Genomic DNA, 22,630 nt, shown 5'->3' on the forward strand with positions numbered 1-22,630 from the left:
AGAAAGTAAATTTATTTGTGTTCTTCAAAGGGAAATTATAATAATTTTTTAGGCTATTATTTTAAATATCTCTCTATATGCATACATGCCTTTAGATAGTCTTATGTGTGTGTGTGTTGCTAATTAGATATCATTCTATACATATAAATAATTAATTATAGAAGTATATATAATTATTTTTCTATAAAAGTTATTTTCTTCCTTGAATGCATATTCCGTTTTATACTATTTATCTCTACTGATGAAAATCCCATTTTATCAGAAAGATGACATTTGAGATAAAGTATGTGAAGATGTTTGGTAAAATGCTAAATGCAAGTCTCCTTGCCTTCATGGCAAAATTTTCAAAATTTCTATACCTCTTTTAGTCTTTTTCTTTTTTAGTAAAATTAAGACATGAGCTGCTTTTAGTGGCAAATACTTGCTTTACATCATGCACACACTCACACAGCAATGGGGAAATGCCAAACTGCAAAATCCTAAAACCCACTGCAACAACTTTCCAAATTATTTTCTTGATTTCAGGCATCATGACATAGAAGTGAGAAAGCAGTCAGGCTGACATCAAGTCCAAGGAAAATAGAAACAGGAGAATAAGGAGATAATAATTCAGAAAAAGGAGCAAATCATGATAATATGTTTTTAAGAGATAGTCACTATGGCCTTATGGCATCATGGTTTCCTCAGCTGAGAATTGCACTCAGAATTTCTGCCTTCTGAACCTTTCTCATTTTTCAAAACCTAGTTCAAGAACCCATTCCTTCCTGAAGTCTGAGCTTCCCTAAAAGTATAATTTATCCCAGTAATTAATCCTGATGCTAGGTTGTTAATTGACAAAAAGAATATTAAAGTCTGAGATTAATTCATTTCAGCAAAATCATAAAATAAGGTTGTAATAATTTCCTCCTTACCAATGTTGACAGTTATTGAAAATTCAATTTCTTCTAAAAGGTGAGAAAAGCATTTTAAAAATTTCCTCTGCACCTCTATAGAAATATATTGACTATTCTCATCTGGCTCAGCTTTGAATTTGTTCTGATAAGAGTCTGTAAAATGGGATAAATTTTTTAAGGAAGATAAAACCTCATTGAAGTTAGAACAAGGAGTCAATTGAAGTTCTAACACGGAATGCTTTGCTAAACGTAAGTAGGAAAACACCCTAACCGTGAGTCTCTGGAGCAGCAAAGAAAAGAAAGTTATACGATTACTTCTGAAGACACTTAAGAATATTGATAATATAATTTAAGAATATAATTTCTACTTGCATATAAGCATGTCGTTTAATGAATATATTTAAATAGAGGAAGAGATCAGATAACTTTTTGAAATTCATTTTGGTGTTGATAGTAATTAAAGTTTAATTAAATGAGATGGAAAAAATATTAATTTTCCTTTGTATAACTCAAAGCTTCCTTATTTTTTTAGTATCGCCAAAACCCCCAAACAGGTAAACACAGAACAGGCCTAATTTGTTTCTTGTCCTGAAAACCATCCTGTCATTTCCTGACATTACCACAGCCGCTGGATCTATAATTAGCATTCTCACTCTGGGCGGCTTTCCAAGAGCAGCTCCTAAGTGAGGCTAGTGCATGGGCGTCCTGAACAAGGGTCCAACAGCGAATCCCATGGGAACGTAACCAGGTGGCCTTGGCCAATTGCATTATATACACAGTTGCTGACAAGTTTTCTCTTTTTCCTGGTTTCAAACTTATTTATAAGACTATTGATCATTTTACAATGATGTTGAGTCAGAGAATTAGAAGGGACCTTGGAGGACACGCGTGCTCACTTTTTAGGTATCTGACTATGCAGTTGTGCGAGTCTTCTCAGCAATATTTTCGAGTAAACATCTTTTCAGTTTCAAATCTTCAGGCAAGTCAAAGAAAGAAATGAAGGAAAAAAGAAAGAAAAGGAGAGAAGGAAGAAGGAAGGAGGGCAGGAAGAAAGAAAGGAAGGAAAGAGGGAGAGAGGGAGTGATTCTCATAACCCCTAATCCTAATGAGTCATTTGGTCCTTGAAGGAACTAAAACTAGATTTTAGAGTTTTTCCGTGAGAATCTGAATTTGAAAAGGAAAAGGAGAAAACAAGTCACTAAAATAAACAATGTAGGAAGGAGCTACTTTTTCCTGGCTTGTCACAGCAAACATGTATTATATAATAAAACAAACTGGCTCCTTGCCAATGTTTTTTACGAAACAGAAAGACCAAACAGAAATCTTCTGCAAATTTAAGATTTTGGGGAGGAAAACAATGGAGAACAACATCCTTTATTGGGGCTGTTATATTTTATTGCATATATTACCATATTCCTACAGATGGAATAAAGCTTGTTTTATAGTAGAGCCATAAGCCTTTCAACTTTTGATGGTTTCTAGCAGGATATTTTATCAAATGTACTCTCAGACATTCTCAAAGTTGGGCTTTTATGGCTGTCCTTAAAATTCAGGCAAGACTGCTGTTTGTAGCTGTGATACAGCAAGGCCTCCCAACTGCTTTATAAGACAAAGGGTAAAGGGGGAAAATTCCAGGGCTAACTTTGTTGTGTATTTAACTGTATTTGTTGTTTATTTTTCTATTTTATTTTCCACAGAATATGATATACACTTATATATGTAAATTATATAGAGTATAGTTTATTTTGAAATATTTTATAATTAGTGAGATCATATCACATTTCTTAAAGAGAATTAGTAAATCTTTGGCCTTCATTCTTTCCCGTATGAATCTCATCTTCCTTTACCAAGTCTCCATCTTTCTGGATCATATTTTTGTCTTTTTTAAGGGCAAAGGGAAGTCTCTACTCCTGTCAAACACTGATACCTTTTATCTCCTAAATTCTATTCTTTGGGTATTGCGTCTCCACTTGCATATCTCATCTATAAGATCTTCCCCCAAGGGCTTGCAAACCAGCTCTGATAATTCACAACTTCTAAGAGACAAAACCAAAGCTTTCTTTGATTTCACAGCCCTTTATAGCCCTACTCTGCTCTTCTGCTTCTTTGTATAACCCAGAATCTCAGAAGCATCATCCACTGTAGTGTTTCTACATTATTACCTGTCTTTCCCCCTTTTACCCTCACCATTTGGGATTCTCCTCACACCTTTCCAAAGAAACAGCTCTTGCTGAAGCCAAAGAAGCCCCTCCAAGTCAAAACACAATGGGTCTCTCAGCCCTTAGCAAGCTAAATCTCTCCTTTCTGGTCTTTCAGACATCATAATTTCTTGTCCACTGCTGTCTTCTGAACTCTGAGTTCTCCTCCCCAGTTCTGTTAACAGTTGCTTCCTGGTCTAAGCAATTGCTTGGGGTTAGAAATTCTACTGAGATTGGCTTTGGACTGTTCTCAGTTTTCATCCTAGATTTTCTCACTAGGTCATAGTGTCTATTTCTTTGGTGTTCAGTATCATTTAGATGGTGGTGACTCTCAAATCTGTGCTCCCAACTCAGGCCACTCTTGTGATCTCTAGACTCTTACAGTCAACTTCTCATTGATACCTCACAGATATCAAACAGGCAACTTAAACTCCTTAGCATACCTAAAACTAAATTCTCCATCTTTGAGTCAAACTTAATCTTATTCTAGTGCTCTTATTATAAATAACTGGCACCAAACTACCCAGTTACATGAGCCAGAGGGGTGGAAGCTCTTTGAGATCTCCCTTTGTCTCCCTGCCCTAGACACATCAACTCAAAAAATGGCTCTTTTTTCCTCTGGTTCTGCTTCTTCCAAAATATATCTGAAATTTATATATTTTGCCCCACATCAGTTGCCACTGCTGTGTCATCTTGACTTATCTGCTTCCTCTTTCGTTTTTTGTCATCCATTCTCTTGTAACAATTCAGTTCACCACGTCCCACCCTTCCTTTGTATACTTTTTAAATTACTACTCATTGTATTTAACATAAGACCCAAATTATAAACATACTTTAACAATGTCCTACATTATTATATCCCTGCCTTACTCTCCAACCTATTCCTGTCACCCTTAATCATTATATTCCAGTCAGGTTGTCCTTCATTTTTTTGAACGTATCAGGCTCTTTCTTGTATCAGTGTGTCTTCATCCCTTCCTTTCCTCGACTTGAAATACCCTTCCTTCCACTTGCTTCTGGCAAATGCCCACCCATTCCTAAGGCATTAGCTTAAAGTTCACTTCTTGATTTAACTCTTACCGTGTCTCCCAATCTGAATTTAACAGTCAAATTTCTTCTGCTTTCACATAGACCATTATAATTTTCATTAATAATTAAAAGTATATTTCAGTTTTTTCCTTTTTTTCCCTTTCTTTTTTTTTTTTTTTTGCTAATGCTTGTCTCTTGACTAGCTTTTAAGATTCTGGAAGATCCAGATCCTTTTTTCAACACTACATATTTAATACCTAGCAAGCCCAATACTGGGCAGAGAGTAGTTATTCAATAGTATTGAATAAATATATCTGGATTACTTTTGGTTACCTTGCTAACCCAGTTTTCCTCAGACTCTGTAACAGGATGATGTTAGCATTACTACACTGACAGTTATGAAAAGAGAGGCGGTTACCATTTTATCATCCCCACTTCTCATCTTCCCAACTCCAGTGTCAGGATTGACACTTTCACTGGTATCAGTTACAACTCTTTATGAAAATCAGTTCTTGCTGGCTTTCCTCATTAGAAAATTATGCAAAGATTATGCAACATTGTGCACATATTTCTAAACTCCAGTTCATGTTATACTTGGACCCTGATACACCTACAGAAATGTGAGTGGGAACTGTTAGTGAATATGTAGTGATTTGAATTAATCTGACTTCTTGTTTGCTAATATGTTAGAGACATTAGGGTAAACACTCTTAAAAATAACACTTGCTGATAGAGTTCCCTTCAACGTAGGAAAGGCACACATACTACATTTGCTGATCAAGTTCATTTCCGTTTAGGGAAGGCACACATGCTTTTTAAACATCTGCTTGTAAAAGTAGTTTGGAAAATAGAGAAAAAATAAATAAGGTAAAGAAAAGTTCATTTAAAAAGAAAGGTCAATACACAATTGGAAAGGAAAACATGTATCTAATCCAGAGAAGGACCAGAGTGAGCCTAAAGAGTTCAGAGAAGGGGAATGGCAAGATGCTGTAACAGATTTTAAACCTGAGAAGATACTTACTAGCTCAAAGTTCACTTCTGAAGATAACAGCTGCCATATCTCCCAATCTGAATTAAGTTGCTTCTGTTTTCATATAGACCATTATTATTTTCTTTAATAGTTAGTAGCATATTTGTTTTGTTGTTGTTTTACTAATGCTTGTCTCTTGACTAGATTTTAAGATTCAGGGAAATCCAGTACCGAGTATCACAGAAGAGAAAGCTACACAGAATCAGCTCTGAGACGTCCCTACGGTTCCCCTCAGTAGTACTTAGTCAGTCCTGATTAGGTCATGCGTGTGAAGAAACTTCTAGTAGTTGAAGGAAAAAAACACCTGAAAGGATTAGAAAAAACAGTATTCAGACTGGGCAGGACCAGGATTGATATATGTTCTTGATGAGATTTAAAAACTTCAGAGTTCATGGATCATCAGTTAGAGTTCTAAGTGGTATCTTGTCTTAGAAGTGGGAAAAATAAATCTTGACTAAATTCAGTACTGGCCTCCGTAACAAAGCTTAGAAGGAGGACCTGAGAGGATCAAACTGTGTCTAAGCAACCAGATGATGTCCCAGAACAAAGCTCATAAATACTGATAGAAATATTTTAAAAGATCAGTACTCAAGAAGAGTAAATCACAATGTCTAATATTTAATCAGAAATTACTGGGCATTCAAATAAGCAGAAAATAAAACTCATAGAAGAAAAATCAATCAATTGAAGCTGTCCCAGAAACAACACACAAGAAGAGAATTAGTAAATAAAGACATTAAAACAGTTCATGACTATCCTTCATATGTTCAAGAAGCTGGACAAAGACTGAACTTGTTTCATAGAAACATGAAAGGTATATATGTATTTTAAAAATATGACCCAACTTAAACTTGTAGAGATGAAAACTATAATGTCTGATGTGAAAAATCTACTTGCCAAAATGAATGAGAGATTAGATACTGCATGAGGAATTTGAGGGAGGTGATGTATATGTTCATCATCTTGATTGTGGTGATGGTTTGCCAATGTATCTATCTGTCAAAATATTTCAAGTTGTACACCTTAACATGTAGTTTATTGCAAATTTATTGTATGCACCTAATAAAGCTGCTTAAAGGAGCAAAATACAAACCATTTGTAGTTTAATTCTAATTACATTTATATGAAAATGCAATACATAGCTAACCACAGAAAATCACCCAAAAAGACTGAAATAAAAAATATTTTTGATTTTTAATAATGGCATAATGAGTGAAGTTATTTTTAAAACATTGTTATTAAAGTATTTGAAAAAGACATACATAATTGTAATCTTCAGAAAAGGTAAAATTTTTACAAGTAAAAAAGTGCCAAGTTTTGACTGTGAAATAAATTTTCCCTCAAGTTTAAAGTACAACTAACTTTACCCTTAAGTTCAAAGTATATCTTCCTTTCTTCTCTTGCTTGCTTTTTAAAGTAGAAAGTCAACAGTAATACAGTTATCCATTAGACAGTCCCTTGCCAAGTCTGATGCACAAAGAATGCTAAAACTAGAGATTTTGCTGTTAGATATGGAGAAACAAATAAAACTCTGGGTATGAAACAATAACTCAATATGCTTAAGCTTATGCCTGATACTGCAGGATGGAAAGAAAGCAGCTCCTCTCTCAGCCTCCAAGGGCTCTGAAGAAATAAGATTCTCATTGTGTTGGCAGATCTACAAGGAAGAGGAAACTAGTCAAAGGAGACTAATTAGCCAGGTGGACAACAAAAGAAAATGGGGAAAAACATGGGAAAACAGAAGAGGAGGCAAGAGAAAAGGCAGCAGTGGCTAGAGACTGAAGACAAAATGGTGATGGAGGAAACACAGGACTGACCTACCGCCTAGCTCATGTCTCTTCCACCCTTGCCTACCCTTCTCCCCCGAGTACCACTAGGACAGGATTTAAAACCTATGTCTCTTCCCACAGTTCTATATTTAAACCTTATTTTGACATTTCCTTTTTCCCTAACTTTTTTCACATCTTTGTACATATTTGATTCTCCTACTATATATTTAGCTTTTCTAAGACGGGGATCATGTCTTTTTCTTCTTTGTAACCTACCCTCCTTGTCCCCAGCTTCTCTTGTATAAATGGTTAGAAAAGTGCTTATTAGTTGGGCTAATTAATAGATATTCAGTGTTTTATATCAAGATAAACTTTATGCGAGTTCTATGTGACAGGTCTTCCATTCCTCCAGTCTAAGTCTCCCAGTCTCAATTCTGCAAAGGAGGTGTAGATACATAAAACACATTTTTAGTGTGTTAAAAATGAGGGATATCTTTGCCTTTCAGCATCACACAATCATCAATTTCAAAAAGACCCAAGGATATTCCCCACGTTCTGCTTAAAAAAAACAGTGAAAAGTACATTTTTACCTTTTGTAGCAAAAATGTGTAAACGCATAATTTAGAGAATTAATTTGTGTGAACTAGCTCATAGAAGACATAACAGTGACTAGAAACTTGGACACTTAAAAAGAGCTAGAGATGGAAGAAATATGTGGTTCAGATAAATGCTTAACAACTGAGGCAGTATTGTACTCTTCCAAAAACAGAGGTCCAATTGTGATGACTCAACTGGAAGGACGTTTGGTTCGTATTCATCCTTCAATACCAGTGCTTGTTAGCTAAGGGAGGACTCAATGTTAGAATCCTTTGTCTCTGTGTTTCTGCTATAAGCTCTGAGAACTCTTTCATACGTCTCTGTGTCAATAAGACACAGTCTGAGGAAACTGCAGTCTTCTATTTTATCAATCTAGACATTCAAAGGGAGGCCATATGGCTCATGTCTTTAACAGTTAAGGCAAAATAAGGCATTTAATTTGGTCACAATTTACATCCTCACTATACTGATGTCATTCCTATTTAGTGACTATGCTCTAGGTAAAACAGAAAACACTGTCACTGGTGGATAAATGCTTTCTCTAGCTAGGCATGCATGTGGTTGGAAGACAAGAACAAGAACATATCTCAAAAAATAAAATTTTACTCTTTTTGAGGGAATTTTTGTCACAGTCCAGTTAATGTGTGGGACACAGCAATAGTAGATCATCTCTTGCTTAGAGATTTTCTTTCAATTATAATGTGAAAATGAGAAAAAGTGGAATGATTCATTTCAATTCAAAATATCACTAAGGAAATGTGGAAAACATTTTAAATTCAGTTGTTCAGCTGAAAGCTGACTCCATTACAGGGTATTCAGCAAATAAATTGAGATTCATTCCGAACATTATTTGCAGAGCCCTATTTAAGGTCTTTTGTTATGACACATAGTCAGGGACATCTTTTGACATTTTGCTGGTTATGTAAAAGATTAAGTTGCCAAGGGAAACTATGCCTGAAATGATTGGAGAGTACCTGGAATAACTAGATTCATATCATGAGGTGGTACAGGCTTCTGGTGTTGGAGACGATGACGACTGGAGGAAAAAAAGAACAAACAGAAGTCCTAAGTAAGAATTAAATTACTGAGAAAAGGAAAATGTTCAGAGTAAGAAACGTTGTGAAGTTACAATAGAGAGAAGATTTTGAACAAATCAAAGAACTAAAATTTAGTTTAATGAAAGAAAAGGTCTTACTTTTGCTGAAATATACCTGCAGGAGTATTTGAAGAACAAAAACATATCACTTGATTTATATTTCCTAAACAATGAGCCCCACTGTTACTCAGAAGGATACATGTTGGCAACATGAACCTTGTGGGAAAACTAATTTTTGTTAAAGGTATCCAGTGAGACCTTTAAGTTTTTATTTTTAAATGAGAAATGAGAAGAAAGGTACCAGCCCTGCTTTTGTCAACTGGTTAAACAGGCAGAAGTTTATTGCATTCAAAGCACTGCTTTCATCGCCGTCTACTCTGCGTTATACCATCTATGTCTCTGTAAATTATAAAGGACAAATGATGGGTTTTGTGCCCCTACAGTTCCTCCCATTCACATAGGATACTGAACAGTCTTTTGTGTAATGCTTGGCTGCCTGGTCTACTGACTGGCTTAAGAATGTTCCTCTCGGCTTCAGTCTACAAAGTCACAGTGCAAAAAGTTAGGGATATACAGTTGATCCTTATTATTTGTGGCAGCTAATGTTTTATAAAGTCACCACAAACACTAAATTAGTGAATACTAACCAGGACATGCAGGATTAGCTTCCTGCAAACCTCTGGTCATGACATTTTCGTTAACTGAGCAATCCACAGTCTTGTTTTACAAGTGTTTCAAGGCACTTCATTTAATACATATTGTTGATTCATTAATATTGAACTCTCGGCCAACAGCGCATTAAGTCATGACTGATCAAAGCTTATCTAATACACGCATTTCCTTCCTAAGGCACATCCCAGCTTAGGAACACAAACCAGCACTTTGGCACTATACTCGGGGCATTTTAAAGAGCAAAATCACCTACAAAGGTGAGGGAAAAAGGCAATAAACAGACTGTGAAAAGGACAACTGTTTGTAGTAGAAGAGCTGAAATGGGAAGGCAAAGCATCGCCTTGTTCAAAACTGGGTGATCCCATGCAAATCAGGCAACTGAAATTTTTCACTGCTCTGTGCATGTCTGTGAACGACTGCACAAACATCATGGGTATTGATTTGGGGGTTACAAATAGATGTTAGCATTTAGGCAAATTCTCAAACATGGGGTCTGTGAATAATAAGGATCAACTGTCTTAGGATGACATAAAATGAACATCGGTGGGAACTCAAAACAAACCTGACCCAGTTCAGCACCTAAGTCTAAATTCAACTGCACATTCATCTTCCCACTTTGCTCAAGGGCTACTTCACCAGGTTGGAAAATCTGTGGTATACTTGTGTTTTCCATCACAAGTCCAGAAAATAAATAGGTTTTTGGATTTTCTACCGGCTGCTCTACTACTCATTGACTTACAATTCTCACTTGAGAAGGAAGTTGACATTTACTGAGAACTGAGCACACTGCTAGTTGCTTGTCTCTTTGCTAATTGTTCTTTACCAATAGGACTCTGGTCTGTTGGGAGAGGATGGCAGTGTGCTCAATAAAAACACAAAAACAAAAACAAAAACCCACAACACCCTCAGATCCCCTTCCAGATAGGGTGGTTAAATAAGTAAGATCTGGTTAGTGAGAAGCAAGTAAAAGCTGGCTCAGTCTTGAGGGAAAATGGGAAAGATTAGGTTAGCATGGACCTGGAAGTCACTTCATCCCCTGTTCAGCCTGATAAAGATACAGGGGCTGAAGCATCGTAACCATGGGAGTGAATGTTACCCCTGGAGATAAACCTTCCATGAGTCCTGTAGCCAAATCCACAACCCGCCCCCTATCATCCTACCTCATGATCAGGGTTCACTTTGTTTTTGTTTTTTTTTAATAGCACTTTTTTCATTCTTTGAAATTATCTTACTTATTTACTACTTTCTATGCTGACTTTCTCTTTCCTCATGTCAGAAAGTAAGCTTGTAGAACAGGGTTTAGGTCTGTCTGTTCAGTCACAAGACCCTGGCTCCTAGACACTGCTGGACACATAATATTTGCTCAACACATATTTATTCAATAGATAAATGATCAGATAAATAAAAGAACAAGGAATTCCGTGCAGGTAGAGGCCAGGATCTTAATAGAGCCAAATGTTTATGAGGATAAAATCTTGAGAAAGAGAGGAATGATTGGCAAGAAAAACTTAGGAAATATAGATGGAGCCATGTTTCCCTCCCTCCCTCCGAGGCAATGATGATGGATTGCAAAGTTAAAATAAGCAGGCATGCAACTAGGTTAAACAAACAGTCTGTCTTACGTCTTCTGTAGGGTGGCCTCTGCTATCTCCTCCCTTCTCCACGGAGTGACTAAACAATTACTAAACTGAGAGGGAGCTTGTTCTATTGAGACTAACTTTCTAGATAAAGCCAATCACATGCCAAATAATAGACATGAATACCCTAAGACAAGGCTCATTGCTACCTCATTTACTGTCTGATAAGCATAATTTAGCAGACGAACATTTGTTTGCTCAACGCGTGTTGACTTAGGTTAATTCTTTCACACTGGGATTTGGCTAGTAAGTGTATGCGTTATGTAGTAATTATTGTTATGAGAAAGTCACATCAATATGTTACATTTGCCTTTAAGATGTGCTTATCTAAGCTTATCGTGTGGCAGACTCAGACCTTCCACTGTGAGTTTGTCAGTACTGCTTTTTTGAAATGTCTGGGGTATTTTTATTACTCAACTGTGCTAGATTTAAAAAATAAGAATATCTGCTACTATGTGAAGGACACTTTACTCTTTCAATCTTGGTTGTAGCTCTGTTTATCTGGTGCAAACAAAGGTATAAGAATTACCATATTTTCAATATCTAAGTAATCAACTGGGTGTTCACGAACTTAAGTGCTCTGATTTGCTTGTAAGACAACTAAAAATAATATATTGGTTTTGTTTGATACTCTTGATGTGTCCTATTGCAAACATTTTAAGGCACCTAGAAGATTAATGCAGAACCCCTGTAAAAACTTTAATGTATATGATTCTAAAATTAATCATTCCTGTATTATTTTTATAATCTCAGCATTAGAAATTCCTTTTCTAATCACATGATAAGCTAGCTTATTTAGACAAAGTATCCTACTGAAAACAATTATAAATGTTTTATGAAATATATTTTTAAATTTTTTTTAAAGTATTGAAGAACTGACTATAGAGGAAGGACTCATGGAGCCAAAATATGAATGAAAGTGTAACACAGACACGTGAGCAGGGTTTTGTTGACTGCTTTCTCACTGAGGGCATGCTGCCAATATTGTGAACTTGAACTTAGGTTTTGGTCATATTTGGGGCAAGAGAGAAAATTTCTAACAGTTGACACTGAACTGAGCTGACCAGGGTGCAGGGTAGGCGATGTCATCACCAGGAAGTTGTAATCACTAGAAGTTTCTCCTCTGGACACACAGCTCAAATTTCCATCTCCTAGCTTAAAAAAACAAAAACAAACAAACAAATAAAAAACTCTTAAGCTGTGAACTTACAAGGAAACAAAGCATTTTTTGTGAGAAAAATCAGAAACAACAGACACAGAAGTAGACCCCAAAGACTTCAAGTACTGGAAGTATTGAAAAAAAGATCAAACAAATATTCTCACTGCATTCAAAAACTAAAGGCAAGCAAGGAACATGTATCTATAAGAAAAGGTTATAAAATTTTTTAAGAAAAATAGAGACTCCAGAAATGAAAAAAACCAAAATGGTTAAATATATCAGCCATTTTGAAATACCTAAAAAGAAAAATTAGAAGTTGGGAAGCAGGTCTAAAGAAATGACCTAGCATGCCACATAGTGAGGCAAAGTGATAGAAATGCAAATCAAAGATATAGAATATAATACACATATAATCATAGCATTGGAAGGATGAATGACTTCGAATATCAGAGAAGCCTAATGAACCCCCAAAAAATTCCTTCTGAAGAAAAATTATTCGAGGTGCAAGGGCTTAGATACAAGAATAAAGACCAAAGAAAACAGTAAATATTTGTTTTGTTTTGATCAACTTTGGTTGTGTAAAAGATTAAAATTATGTCTCATGGGATTAAAAGAAGAGAGAAATAAACTATCAAACAATGTCCTATGAGTCAGGAAGTGGATAAATGAATTGGGTTAGGTTTGGACCTTAAGAGTTATCTGCCAAAGAAGATAAGATGTGCACGGGACTGACAAGAGTCCCGTGAGGAGGAGAGCTGAGAAGGGGATGACAATACAGGACTCCCACCTTGAAAAGAGAGGAGGAGGAGGGAGCATGGCATAGGAAGAGGCTCAGACTGCAGCACAGATACAAGAATATTTCATCCCAGCCAATGGCAAGTTCTCAAGCAAAAGTTGTCCCTCAGAGGAAACTTGCACTGGGCAGGAATGCCTGACACTATAATCTTCCCTGTGGTCATTCTGGGGAAAGCATGACAGCAGCCTAGGGGAAGCAAGACCTCAGCACAAAATTGGTGGACATTCTAGAGAGGCAGTAACTGGGGCTGAGTGTCAGCTACACTCCCTACAGCAGAAATCTGAGTAGCATATTTTTATGACTGCCACATGGACTTAAATTTTCTAATATCTTTGCATCCCGGAGGAAGAAGAAAGATAAAATATTGGTGAGTGTAGATTTTAGTAGGTTAAGTATGTACATTGTAATTTCCAGAGTGTCCATTAAAGTAATAAAAATAGGTAGCTTACTTCCAAACTAACAGAGGAAAGATGATAGAATAATAAAGAAAAGGATTTCAGAAGACAAGAATAGGGAAAGGTAACAAAAAAATAATATGGATGGAGTAAGTAGAACCCATAAAATAATATGTTAAATATAAACAAAATATATCACTTTTAGGCTAATGGTAATGGACTAAATAGTTAAAAACAGTGGTTGTTGAAATTAATCTTAAAAACAATCTGTATACTTTATAAGAAACACATTTAGTCTCTCTACTAGATTCTACTTCTTTTGAAATTCCTACATCTTTCAAAAAAAATTTTTAGCATTTTCTTGCTCTGAGAATGAATACAAAAATACCTAAATTTCACAGGAAAAAAGTCAACTTAGAATTTGAAATTTCAGGAAAGGTATATGTAGAACACTAGTGATTTTTCTTCAGTAAGTTGGGGTGAGTATGGAAAAGCCAAATACTCTGAAATTCCATGATAAAACAGTAATTACTGTATAAACTGTTTTTATTTCTGAAAAGAAATCAAGATACTTTATAACTCTGACACAGACTATTAAAATGAAAACAGAAGTTTAAAAAATTTATTTGGTGACAATGAGTATAGTGAAACCAAATCATTGTTATGTCATTATTATGATTAATAGTAAATGGAACAAATAATGAAAGGAAATGTGAAGGATTATACCTATTTTTATCGTTCCAATAAAAGGGAGCATAACCTTTCTCTGTCTTCAGTTCCTAAATGTTTAAAACTCAGCTTCAAACCAAGATTTATTTCTGATTTTCCTCTGGGATGGCTTTCCCCACTGCTGTGGCCAATCATTATCCACTCCTGGCTGGCAGCTGTCCACACCGAACCTGTGTTATGGACTGAACCTGGCACTATTCCCATCAATAAAACCAAACTTCCAGGGGAGTTAATAGCTATTTATACGTTCCTAATCACAAGATGAAGGTTTCCAAACCTTCCTTTATTGTGAAGCTCTAAAGGGATATTCTGGTCTATTAAGAAAAGCTGTATCTACAGATGTTATATATACAAATGTTGACTGTGCAGCGTTTTTCAGTCACATTTCCTGTTGTCCATCCTAGGACACCTCCATGTAACACTTTTTATTCCCTTTGACCAGTTGTTGCTGTGCCTCTTTAGCCAGAGGAGGAAGCCAGACGGCATTGGTCTTTGTCTCCTCCTCTTCTTCATTCTCCTCCCCACCCTCCTCCCCGTCCCCTTGCTCTTCCTCCTCCAGCCCCTCCTCCTCCTCCCCCTCCCTTCCCGCAATCCCCCACCAGACGTTTCCTCTACAGATCTCAGCAAAGCAAAGACAGCTTCAAGAATATTAGTGACTTTTTTTTCTTTCAGTGAGGTGAAAGAAATTGACTCTTTCATGATATAAAATTTTTAGAAAAGTAATTTCATTAAACCCTTCGTAACGAAGCTATTTCGACACCATTCTTTTTTAAAAAGAGAAAAGGCTCTCAGATGACACTTGATGATGTTCTCACAGCCACAGAGGGAGACTGACATTATGATTCTGAGGACTTCCCATGTCACTGAGGCTGTTTTAGGATTCTGAGCGATTTTTAGTTTTTTGGGGCTCCCTTTTGTTAAAAGAGCACAGTTTGGTTTTGTACGATACTAAAATTCCATTGGCTGTCCAAAGAGCTAGTTGAGAGTTGTCTAATGCATCCTTCTACACAGGTGATAACACTGAAGAGCATAATATCCAACCATGAATCAGACATCTGACATGGTGGAACTTAAACGAACAGGGATTATTTTAATGTAGAGTTAAGAAGAGACAAGGTTTATTGATTTAAATTAAATGAGATACTGTATATGAAGTGGTTAGTCCAGAGAGAGTTCATAGGAATAATAAACACTTGTTTAACCTTTGGATGGAAGATTTAATTTCCTCCATGATTTGATAACGGGGTGCGTATACACTACCACTCACTTACCTATCTATACTCTGCTAACCTGTCTCTTCAGGCTGGTGAGCTTTGCTGCTGCTGCTGCTGCTTCTCCTAAATGGAACCCACAGGACACTTTCTGTCAACCCTGACCAGTCCTCCACCAGCCCATTGCTTCAGAGGGTTGGGACAGGACCCAAGGACAAGTAGGCCTTTTGTAGGACCAGGTGGAACCTCCGATTCCTGTGTGCACAGTTCTATAATTAGTTCCCAATGCACTGTGGAGGCAGCTCTGAAATTTTGACAAAGTAACCTAAAACCTGACTTTCCTTTTGAACGGCAAATACCAATTATGAAAAAGAGACAAAAATGAGATAAATCATGCAGCTCCATCTTGGTCAAGTGATTTTGACTTAACGCATCTGGCACTGTCTTTTTCTGTCTGAGTTTTCATCAGTTGAACAATCTACACGTATTTTCATAGAACTACTATTTAATTTGGGAATACTAGTCATAGTCAAGCATATTTACCTCAGTTCTTGACTTAAAGCTCTCTCTGCCCATTACAGCTCCTTTTGTGACATATCTGAGAATTCTGAAGTAATTTATGCTTGTGCCTTGAGAAGAACTTCTTTACTAACCCAGTAATACTGACTGTTCTCTATGGTTTGAAAGACAATTTATTTGAATGGTTTTTATTTAAAAAAAAATTATGTAGCACAGCTGTATTTTTTTTCTTTAAGTCTTAAAAATTGCATTAGGTAACATATTTCCCAGGTATTTTTGAATTAGTTGGGTGTCTGACAAAATAAACAATAGCAATCATAAAGAGAGTAATTCTACTTTCACAAATGTCATTACTCTATGTTAATTTCATGCCTTTTGCATACCACTTTCATTAATCAACTTGCAATGACATTTTAACTGAATGTTTTTAATGGCTAACATTAATTACACAACCCCTTTAAAAATTTTCTCTAAGTAGTTCTGTTTTTACACAGGAAAAAAAACATTCTCAGTCCTTTACTTCCTTTCCAGGTTGGTATTTAAATCATTTGGAGAGCTGTGAAACTGTTCTTTGTCTCTGGATTGACTGAAGATTCATGTGACTGTGGACTCTGTGTACATCAATTCAGTTTCATCCTTTGCCTTTGTGGATTTTGTTTGGATATAGTTCAGCTAGTGTGGAGAGACACATTTGAGCTCAGTAATGCTTTGTCTTCCTTAAGTGATCAATTTCAGTTAAATTATTGCTGCTTTCAAAGGTGGCCCCATGCTATTTCATGTTTTCAATGACTGGCTGTGAAGAAACATTGGGAGATTTTTCAGGCTGTCACATATCAACCTGACATGTTCTGCCTTAACTCGGTAGATTCTGATTTTCCTTCAAAACTACTCATAGGAAAAATAAAATCTTTTTGAGAAACTTCCTAAGTTTCTAGAATGATATTTCTTTGCCTTTCATTTTATTTTCGTTTTATTTTAAAAGATCTATCCACTGCTCTTGGGCTCAGTCAAGAAACCTGATACCATTTAGCCTTTCTAGTAACGAGTTGTTCTCCTGTTTCATGAGCAATGACCATAGCTAATTCATTTTTTGTACCTTAAAGGTCTAGCACAATGTCTGTCAACTAGTCAAACAAGTATTTCTTGGTGTTCAGGACTATTGTTGTGTCTATGATCTGCGCAAGCCACAAATACAGTGGCCAGCTGGTGATAAATCCTTGACACAGAGTTTCCTCTATAGAGATCTGTGAGGACGAAGATAGACAGTTTTGTAGACCATCTGGTACCAGGTCACATACAAAGTACTCAGTGAGTGTGTACTGAATAAATAAATGCCATAATTTGGTCTTATGTTTTTGTTACTTTGAGTTCATGTTAGTGTTGCCTTGCATTTCTATAGCTGCATACCCATGACTGACTTAGTAATTTTTGCTAAAAGTGATCACTGCTTGGCATATTCACAACTTTAAATTTCTACCGAAAAATAAAGAATTAAAGGAAGAAAATACAGCTTCAAAAATAACATTTTGGCTTTTCCTGTCTCTTGGATTGGTAGGTTGACACCCCTTGCCATGGACTTAATGTTTGTGCCCCCTCAAAATTCCTATGTTGAAATACTACTCCCCAGTATGATGGTATTAGGAGCTAGGGCTTTGGGGAGGTAATTAGGTCATGAGGGTGGAGTCCTCAGAATGGGATTAGTGCCCTAAAGAGGAGAGCCATGAGAGAGCTTGCATCAGCTCTGTCTGTTTTCCACCATGTGAAGACACAATGAGAGGATGGCCATATGCAAGCCAGGAAGAGTGCTCTCGACATACACTGGATCTGTAGCCACTTTGCCCTTGGACTTTCTAGCCTCCACAACTGTGAGATATTTGTTGTTTAAGACAGCCAGTCTAGGGTATTCTGTTACAGCAGCTTAAACTAAGACAGCCTTCCGTTCTCTGTAAATTGTACTCTGAGTCCAGACTAAACCTCTCCTTCACAGCAGGAGTGCCCATCCCAGAGTTTCAAGTGTCCTAATCAAGCACAGGTGAGATGGCTGCTTTTGCAACTGCTGCAAAATGATGACCCAAAAGACTTATGTAGAGGCTTTTATTTCTTTCCTGAAGAATAAAGTATAAAATTTTGCAATTTGGGGTACATGAAAAGAGTACAAAATATAGAAAAGAAGGATAGAGGTGACTCAGTGAGACTTGCTGCTACCCCACATTCCCACCCTAAAATGATGTGTTACTTTTTAAACCAACTGTGTTCATTAACGTTTCTGGAGACTATAGGTCCCCCATGTAGTTCTGGGACCCAGATAGTAAAATACCACCTTGAGTTTAAAAAAGGGCCATGCACCCTCTTCCTCCCCACATACTGAGGCACAGCCTAGGGATGCAGAGCAGGCAATGGTGACAAGCTTCCCCAAGAAGCAGTAACGAGGCATCTTAATCAGCAGGGGCCAGAGTCAGAGAGCACGGGTAAATTTGTTCTTAAGCACATGTGTCCCAGGACCCTGTGGATATCTGAACATTACTGAGAAGATTTTGAAGATGGAGTCTAAATTACTGTTGGAGAAAGAAGCCATTAGAGACTAATATTAAAGACTTAGGGAATTTGGATCAAAATTGAATGAGATTATTATAGAGTAATTCAAAGCTACCACTGCTGTTTCCTGAATCAGTCTCCAAAGTGGCTGAGAAAGACAGCCTGATCTTATTGGGAAAACAGAATGATACAGTGTTTGTATACTTGATTTAAAACATCTAGTATTTAGTATTTCTTCTGGTAAGGAATTCTCATCAGAGGTTATGTTGTAAAACATACACACACATACAAACACACATACGAATTTTTAAAAATTTCTCAGATAGAACAGAATATAAACACAGGAAAATATTCATAGATGATTATTGTTTAGAGATTTTTTTAATGGATTTGAAAAAAAGACTAAAAATAATTAAGTTCAACAAAGAAAGGGCAAGTTCAGAGGTCCTAAAAGAATAATTTTCTGGTATATAAGCCACATTAATTATATGTGCTCTGAATAAGTCAGCATGATTCAGAAGGACGAAGGAAATCTAAAGGAGTTAAACTAGCTAGACTTTGAAAATTGGTAGCTTGTATATATTTATTATGCAAAACCAACATATATTCTGTGGAACAATAAAAAATCACCTTTGTGCTGTATGCATCATGGATGCCTTCAATAACTGAAAAATTATTTTTGAGTACATGCTATGTGCCTGATATTTTGTGGGGGACTTAAGGTATATCAGAGAACAAAACAGACAGATATCCTTGCCCATATGGCATTTACCTTCTGGCAGAGTAGGAGAAAATAAATTACAAATAATAAAACAAACAACCCCCCCCAAAATTGGTGTAAACTGTATATCTTTTAAAAGGCAACAAACGCTATGAAAAAAAAAGAGAGCTGGGTAAGGGGATCAAGTTTACCAGGTAGCCTCAGTGAGGTGTTGTCCGAACAAAGAATCAAAGAAACAGAGTTTGGTGCATTAAATTCAAATAGCTCAAAGTAAACTCCAAAGATAATACATAGTATATTTATACCAGTAGATCCTTGTATTCCAAACCACAATTCTTATGCTATTATGAAAAGTGTACAGCTTAAAAAGGAAAATGAACACTTTCCATCAACCATCCTCCTTGAATCTTTTATGCAAGGATGACTGGTAGTATGCAAAGAAAAGAGTTTCCCACTGCCATCAGTATCCTCTCCTTTCTCTTGGACAGCATCTGCTAACCCAAATTGTGCACCAAAAAATGTGAACTAATACTAAACTTTTCAGTTGGGCCTCAGTCAAGAATGCGGGAGTTGGGATGATTACACCAGCAGGAACAAAATAATCTCCTTTTCAAAGAATAAAGACTATTAAATCTTAAGTTCAGAAGCTCAGTTAATGGTATCACTCCCCAATACCATGACGTTAAAGATAAATCCTCTTCTACCACTAAAGAAAAAGAAAAGGGATAATAAGATCTCGGTGGGTCAGGTTGCTGGTTAAATAGGTGCCAAAGATTGTACACTTCTTGAGGAATTCGAGCAGGTCTGACTTTCATTTACCTCCCTCCTTGTTTACTCATCTGATGTCCAGAATTCATAAGATCGATTATAGAGGCTTTTGGAAAGTATTGGTTCATTCAATGAAAGAAGACAAAGGCAGTCATCTCATGGAGAGAAGGTTTGGTTTCTATTGTCCCAGATCAGATGAGGCTAGTCTTTTCCCTGCCTTGCTTTTCCATTCACATTATGCTTTCAGGCACAATTCTTTAGAAGGACCTTGTCGGATGCACAAAGGCATAATGTGACCCAGTAGAACTCTTCATGGACAAGTTCCCAGGTCTGCATGAGCAGAGATAATATTGAAATGGTTCCACACTATATGAGCTGCCAAATTGTAAGTCAAAATATTCACATGAAGACAACAATGTGTCCTTATGTAGACTTATGCTCTACGTAAACAGAGAAAGAGATCTTCAAAATTGTCCATCTCCAAAGTCACTGTGAGAGATTTAGAACTTAGACAGACTAGAATCTTTCTGAGGAAGATGGAAATTGAACTGGCTCATGAATCTGTGGTCATGAAAGCTGTCTCGTACCTCTCCAGCCATCTCACTGTGGGTGCTGACGGCCCTGAGCTCGGCTAACAGCTCATTGCTTTCTTGGCATGCAGTATCTACATAATACCAGGATACCATGGCTTATGTTGTAGGTGCAGAGTTTCCCAGGATTAGGCTGGTCATAGAGAGTGAGTCAGAGGTGGACCTTGAAGACCTATATATGTCTATTATAATTTTTTTTTCTAGGCCCCTGATTTAGCTCTTGAAGAACTCTCCAAAACCAGAAGCTGCAACAACCCCTGGACTATCACTCTAGTGATATTAGACTATTTTCTTTACTTTATTCACCTGTCTCGATCTATAGCAGTTCAAAGTTTCCAAAAGCATCCTTAACTGATACCAAAGATATAAGGTAAGATTACTGTTTCACTAGGTGGCCCAGGCTGTGCTGCGAAATAGACTATAACATGAGTGAGGCAAGGGTCAAAAGGCAGTTGAATACCACCCAAGGAAGACACCATACATGATTCAAGGTTGCTGAGAACAGGGAAATGGCAGAGCAGGCTGAATGAAGTAGCACTGCATTTACTCCCAGCCAGAGGGGAGAGAGCATGCAGAATCCAGCCCCTCGCCATGCAGCGGCTCCCCCATTCCACAGCCGAGACAACAGTGTGGTTCCAGGAATCTCACTTTGTGCTACAGTACGAGGATCTCACCCCTTGCCCTGTGGGGTCTGAAACACAGAAAGTTTGTGGCATGCCTGATGGCTAAGCAGTTTCAAGAACAGCTTACACACGCCAAATACAGAGGAAACAGCCACTGCCTGTGCTGATGTGGGGTATGGAAGACTAGACCTCTTGCCAAAGGTAGAGACAATTCTGCTGTGACACAGCCTCCTGATGGCTCTTCCTCTTGCACACCCTGGACCAGAACAAGGCTAGACCTGACCTGAGACCACATTCTCTCTCAGACTTGTCTCCTTGCCCACCCAGCGACCCTCACTCCCCCACAGATTTTGTTTCTTCTAAAGAAGATGTTCTCAATAAAGAAGATGTTCTCATACACACACAAATCTCTATCTTAGGCTCTGTTTCTAGATAATCTGCCCTTTTCAAATCTTCCTTTACTTCATTCACCCTATAATTGAGTTTTGTTTCTAGTTTATGTTAATCCTTCATCACCTGCATTATTACTATTATTTTTTAACATGCTTTCAATGCTTCCTAAAATTTTACACTTCTGTTTTCACCAGCTAATGGGTATTTTTCTGGATTTCCTTCATTTCAATAGTATGACTACTGCTGCTTCTTGGTTTCTTTTTCCCTAATGTAATTTTGTATGGGATTCAACAGCAATATTTGCCTTTGTTCATTTTTAGGTGACATGATTTTTTTGTTGTTTTTGGTAATTTGAGGAGGAAGATAAACCAGAATAAATTTCCTAGCTTCACAGGTCTTAAGATTCCTCTTCTGATACAATCACAGGTAATAAAATGATGACCCTGTAATGTCTGAGTTATGCTGGCCTCTTCCCTCCCAATTTTAGGTAGAACCTTTTGTTTTTCCCTGATACTCCTTGAGTATATTTTTTGCAATTTCTCCAGAGTAGGGATTATACTGTTAGCAGTTTCTTTCAATGGGGCTCTGTCCTAAGAGAGAGTTTAAGTTATTATTCTGCACTGTAGGGGCTCAGATAACTTTGGGGGCCATCTGACCTCTTACAAGCCCTTCCAATCAGCTGTGAACTGATGACTGGCCACCTTCCTCTCTGTTTCAGTTACTCTTCTCTGATTGGCCCACTGAGATTTCCAGTGGGTAGTTTTGTTTTTTTGTTTTTTGTTTTTTTTATGCTGCCTTTATGTTGCCTTTTCTCTGACTCTTACTGCTCAGTTTCTGATTCCTTGTGAGTTTTGTTGCTGCCAGTGGTTCATTTCCATCTATTCAAATTTGGGGTTTGCAGTCATACATTATGCCTAACTTTGTTATACACATTGACTCTAGGTCTTCAGTTTTGCTGTTCTAATGGCTGTCTGTTTTTAGGTACAATTTTTGTAGATTTAATAACTGTGCCACCACTACCACCCTCCTTCCAGATTGCTACAGATTTGGCAATTATTAGTAAGTGTTTAAGTTGAAGCAGGTAAAAAACAGCCACAACAAAACACAACACAAAACAAACTCTAGACTTCTGGTAGACTGAGTTAACAATCTGGATTGCCAACTTGGGGCTCAATTAATTAGCTTTGCAAGACTGCAATAGATTTATGCACTGCTTGGCTTGCACTTGGTAAGGATAAGGGATTTTTCAGGTTACTTTATGAACTAATGC

Source organism: Camelus dromedarius, chromosome 13 (genome assembly GCF_036321535.1).
Source record: "Camelus dromedarius isolate mCamDro1 chromosome 13, mCamDro1.pat, whole genome shotgun sequence".
In the NCBI taxonomy this organism is placed as follows: Eukaryota; Metazoa; Chordata; class Mammalia; order Artiodactyla; family Camelidae; genus Camelus; species Camelus dromedarius.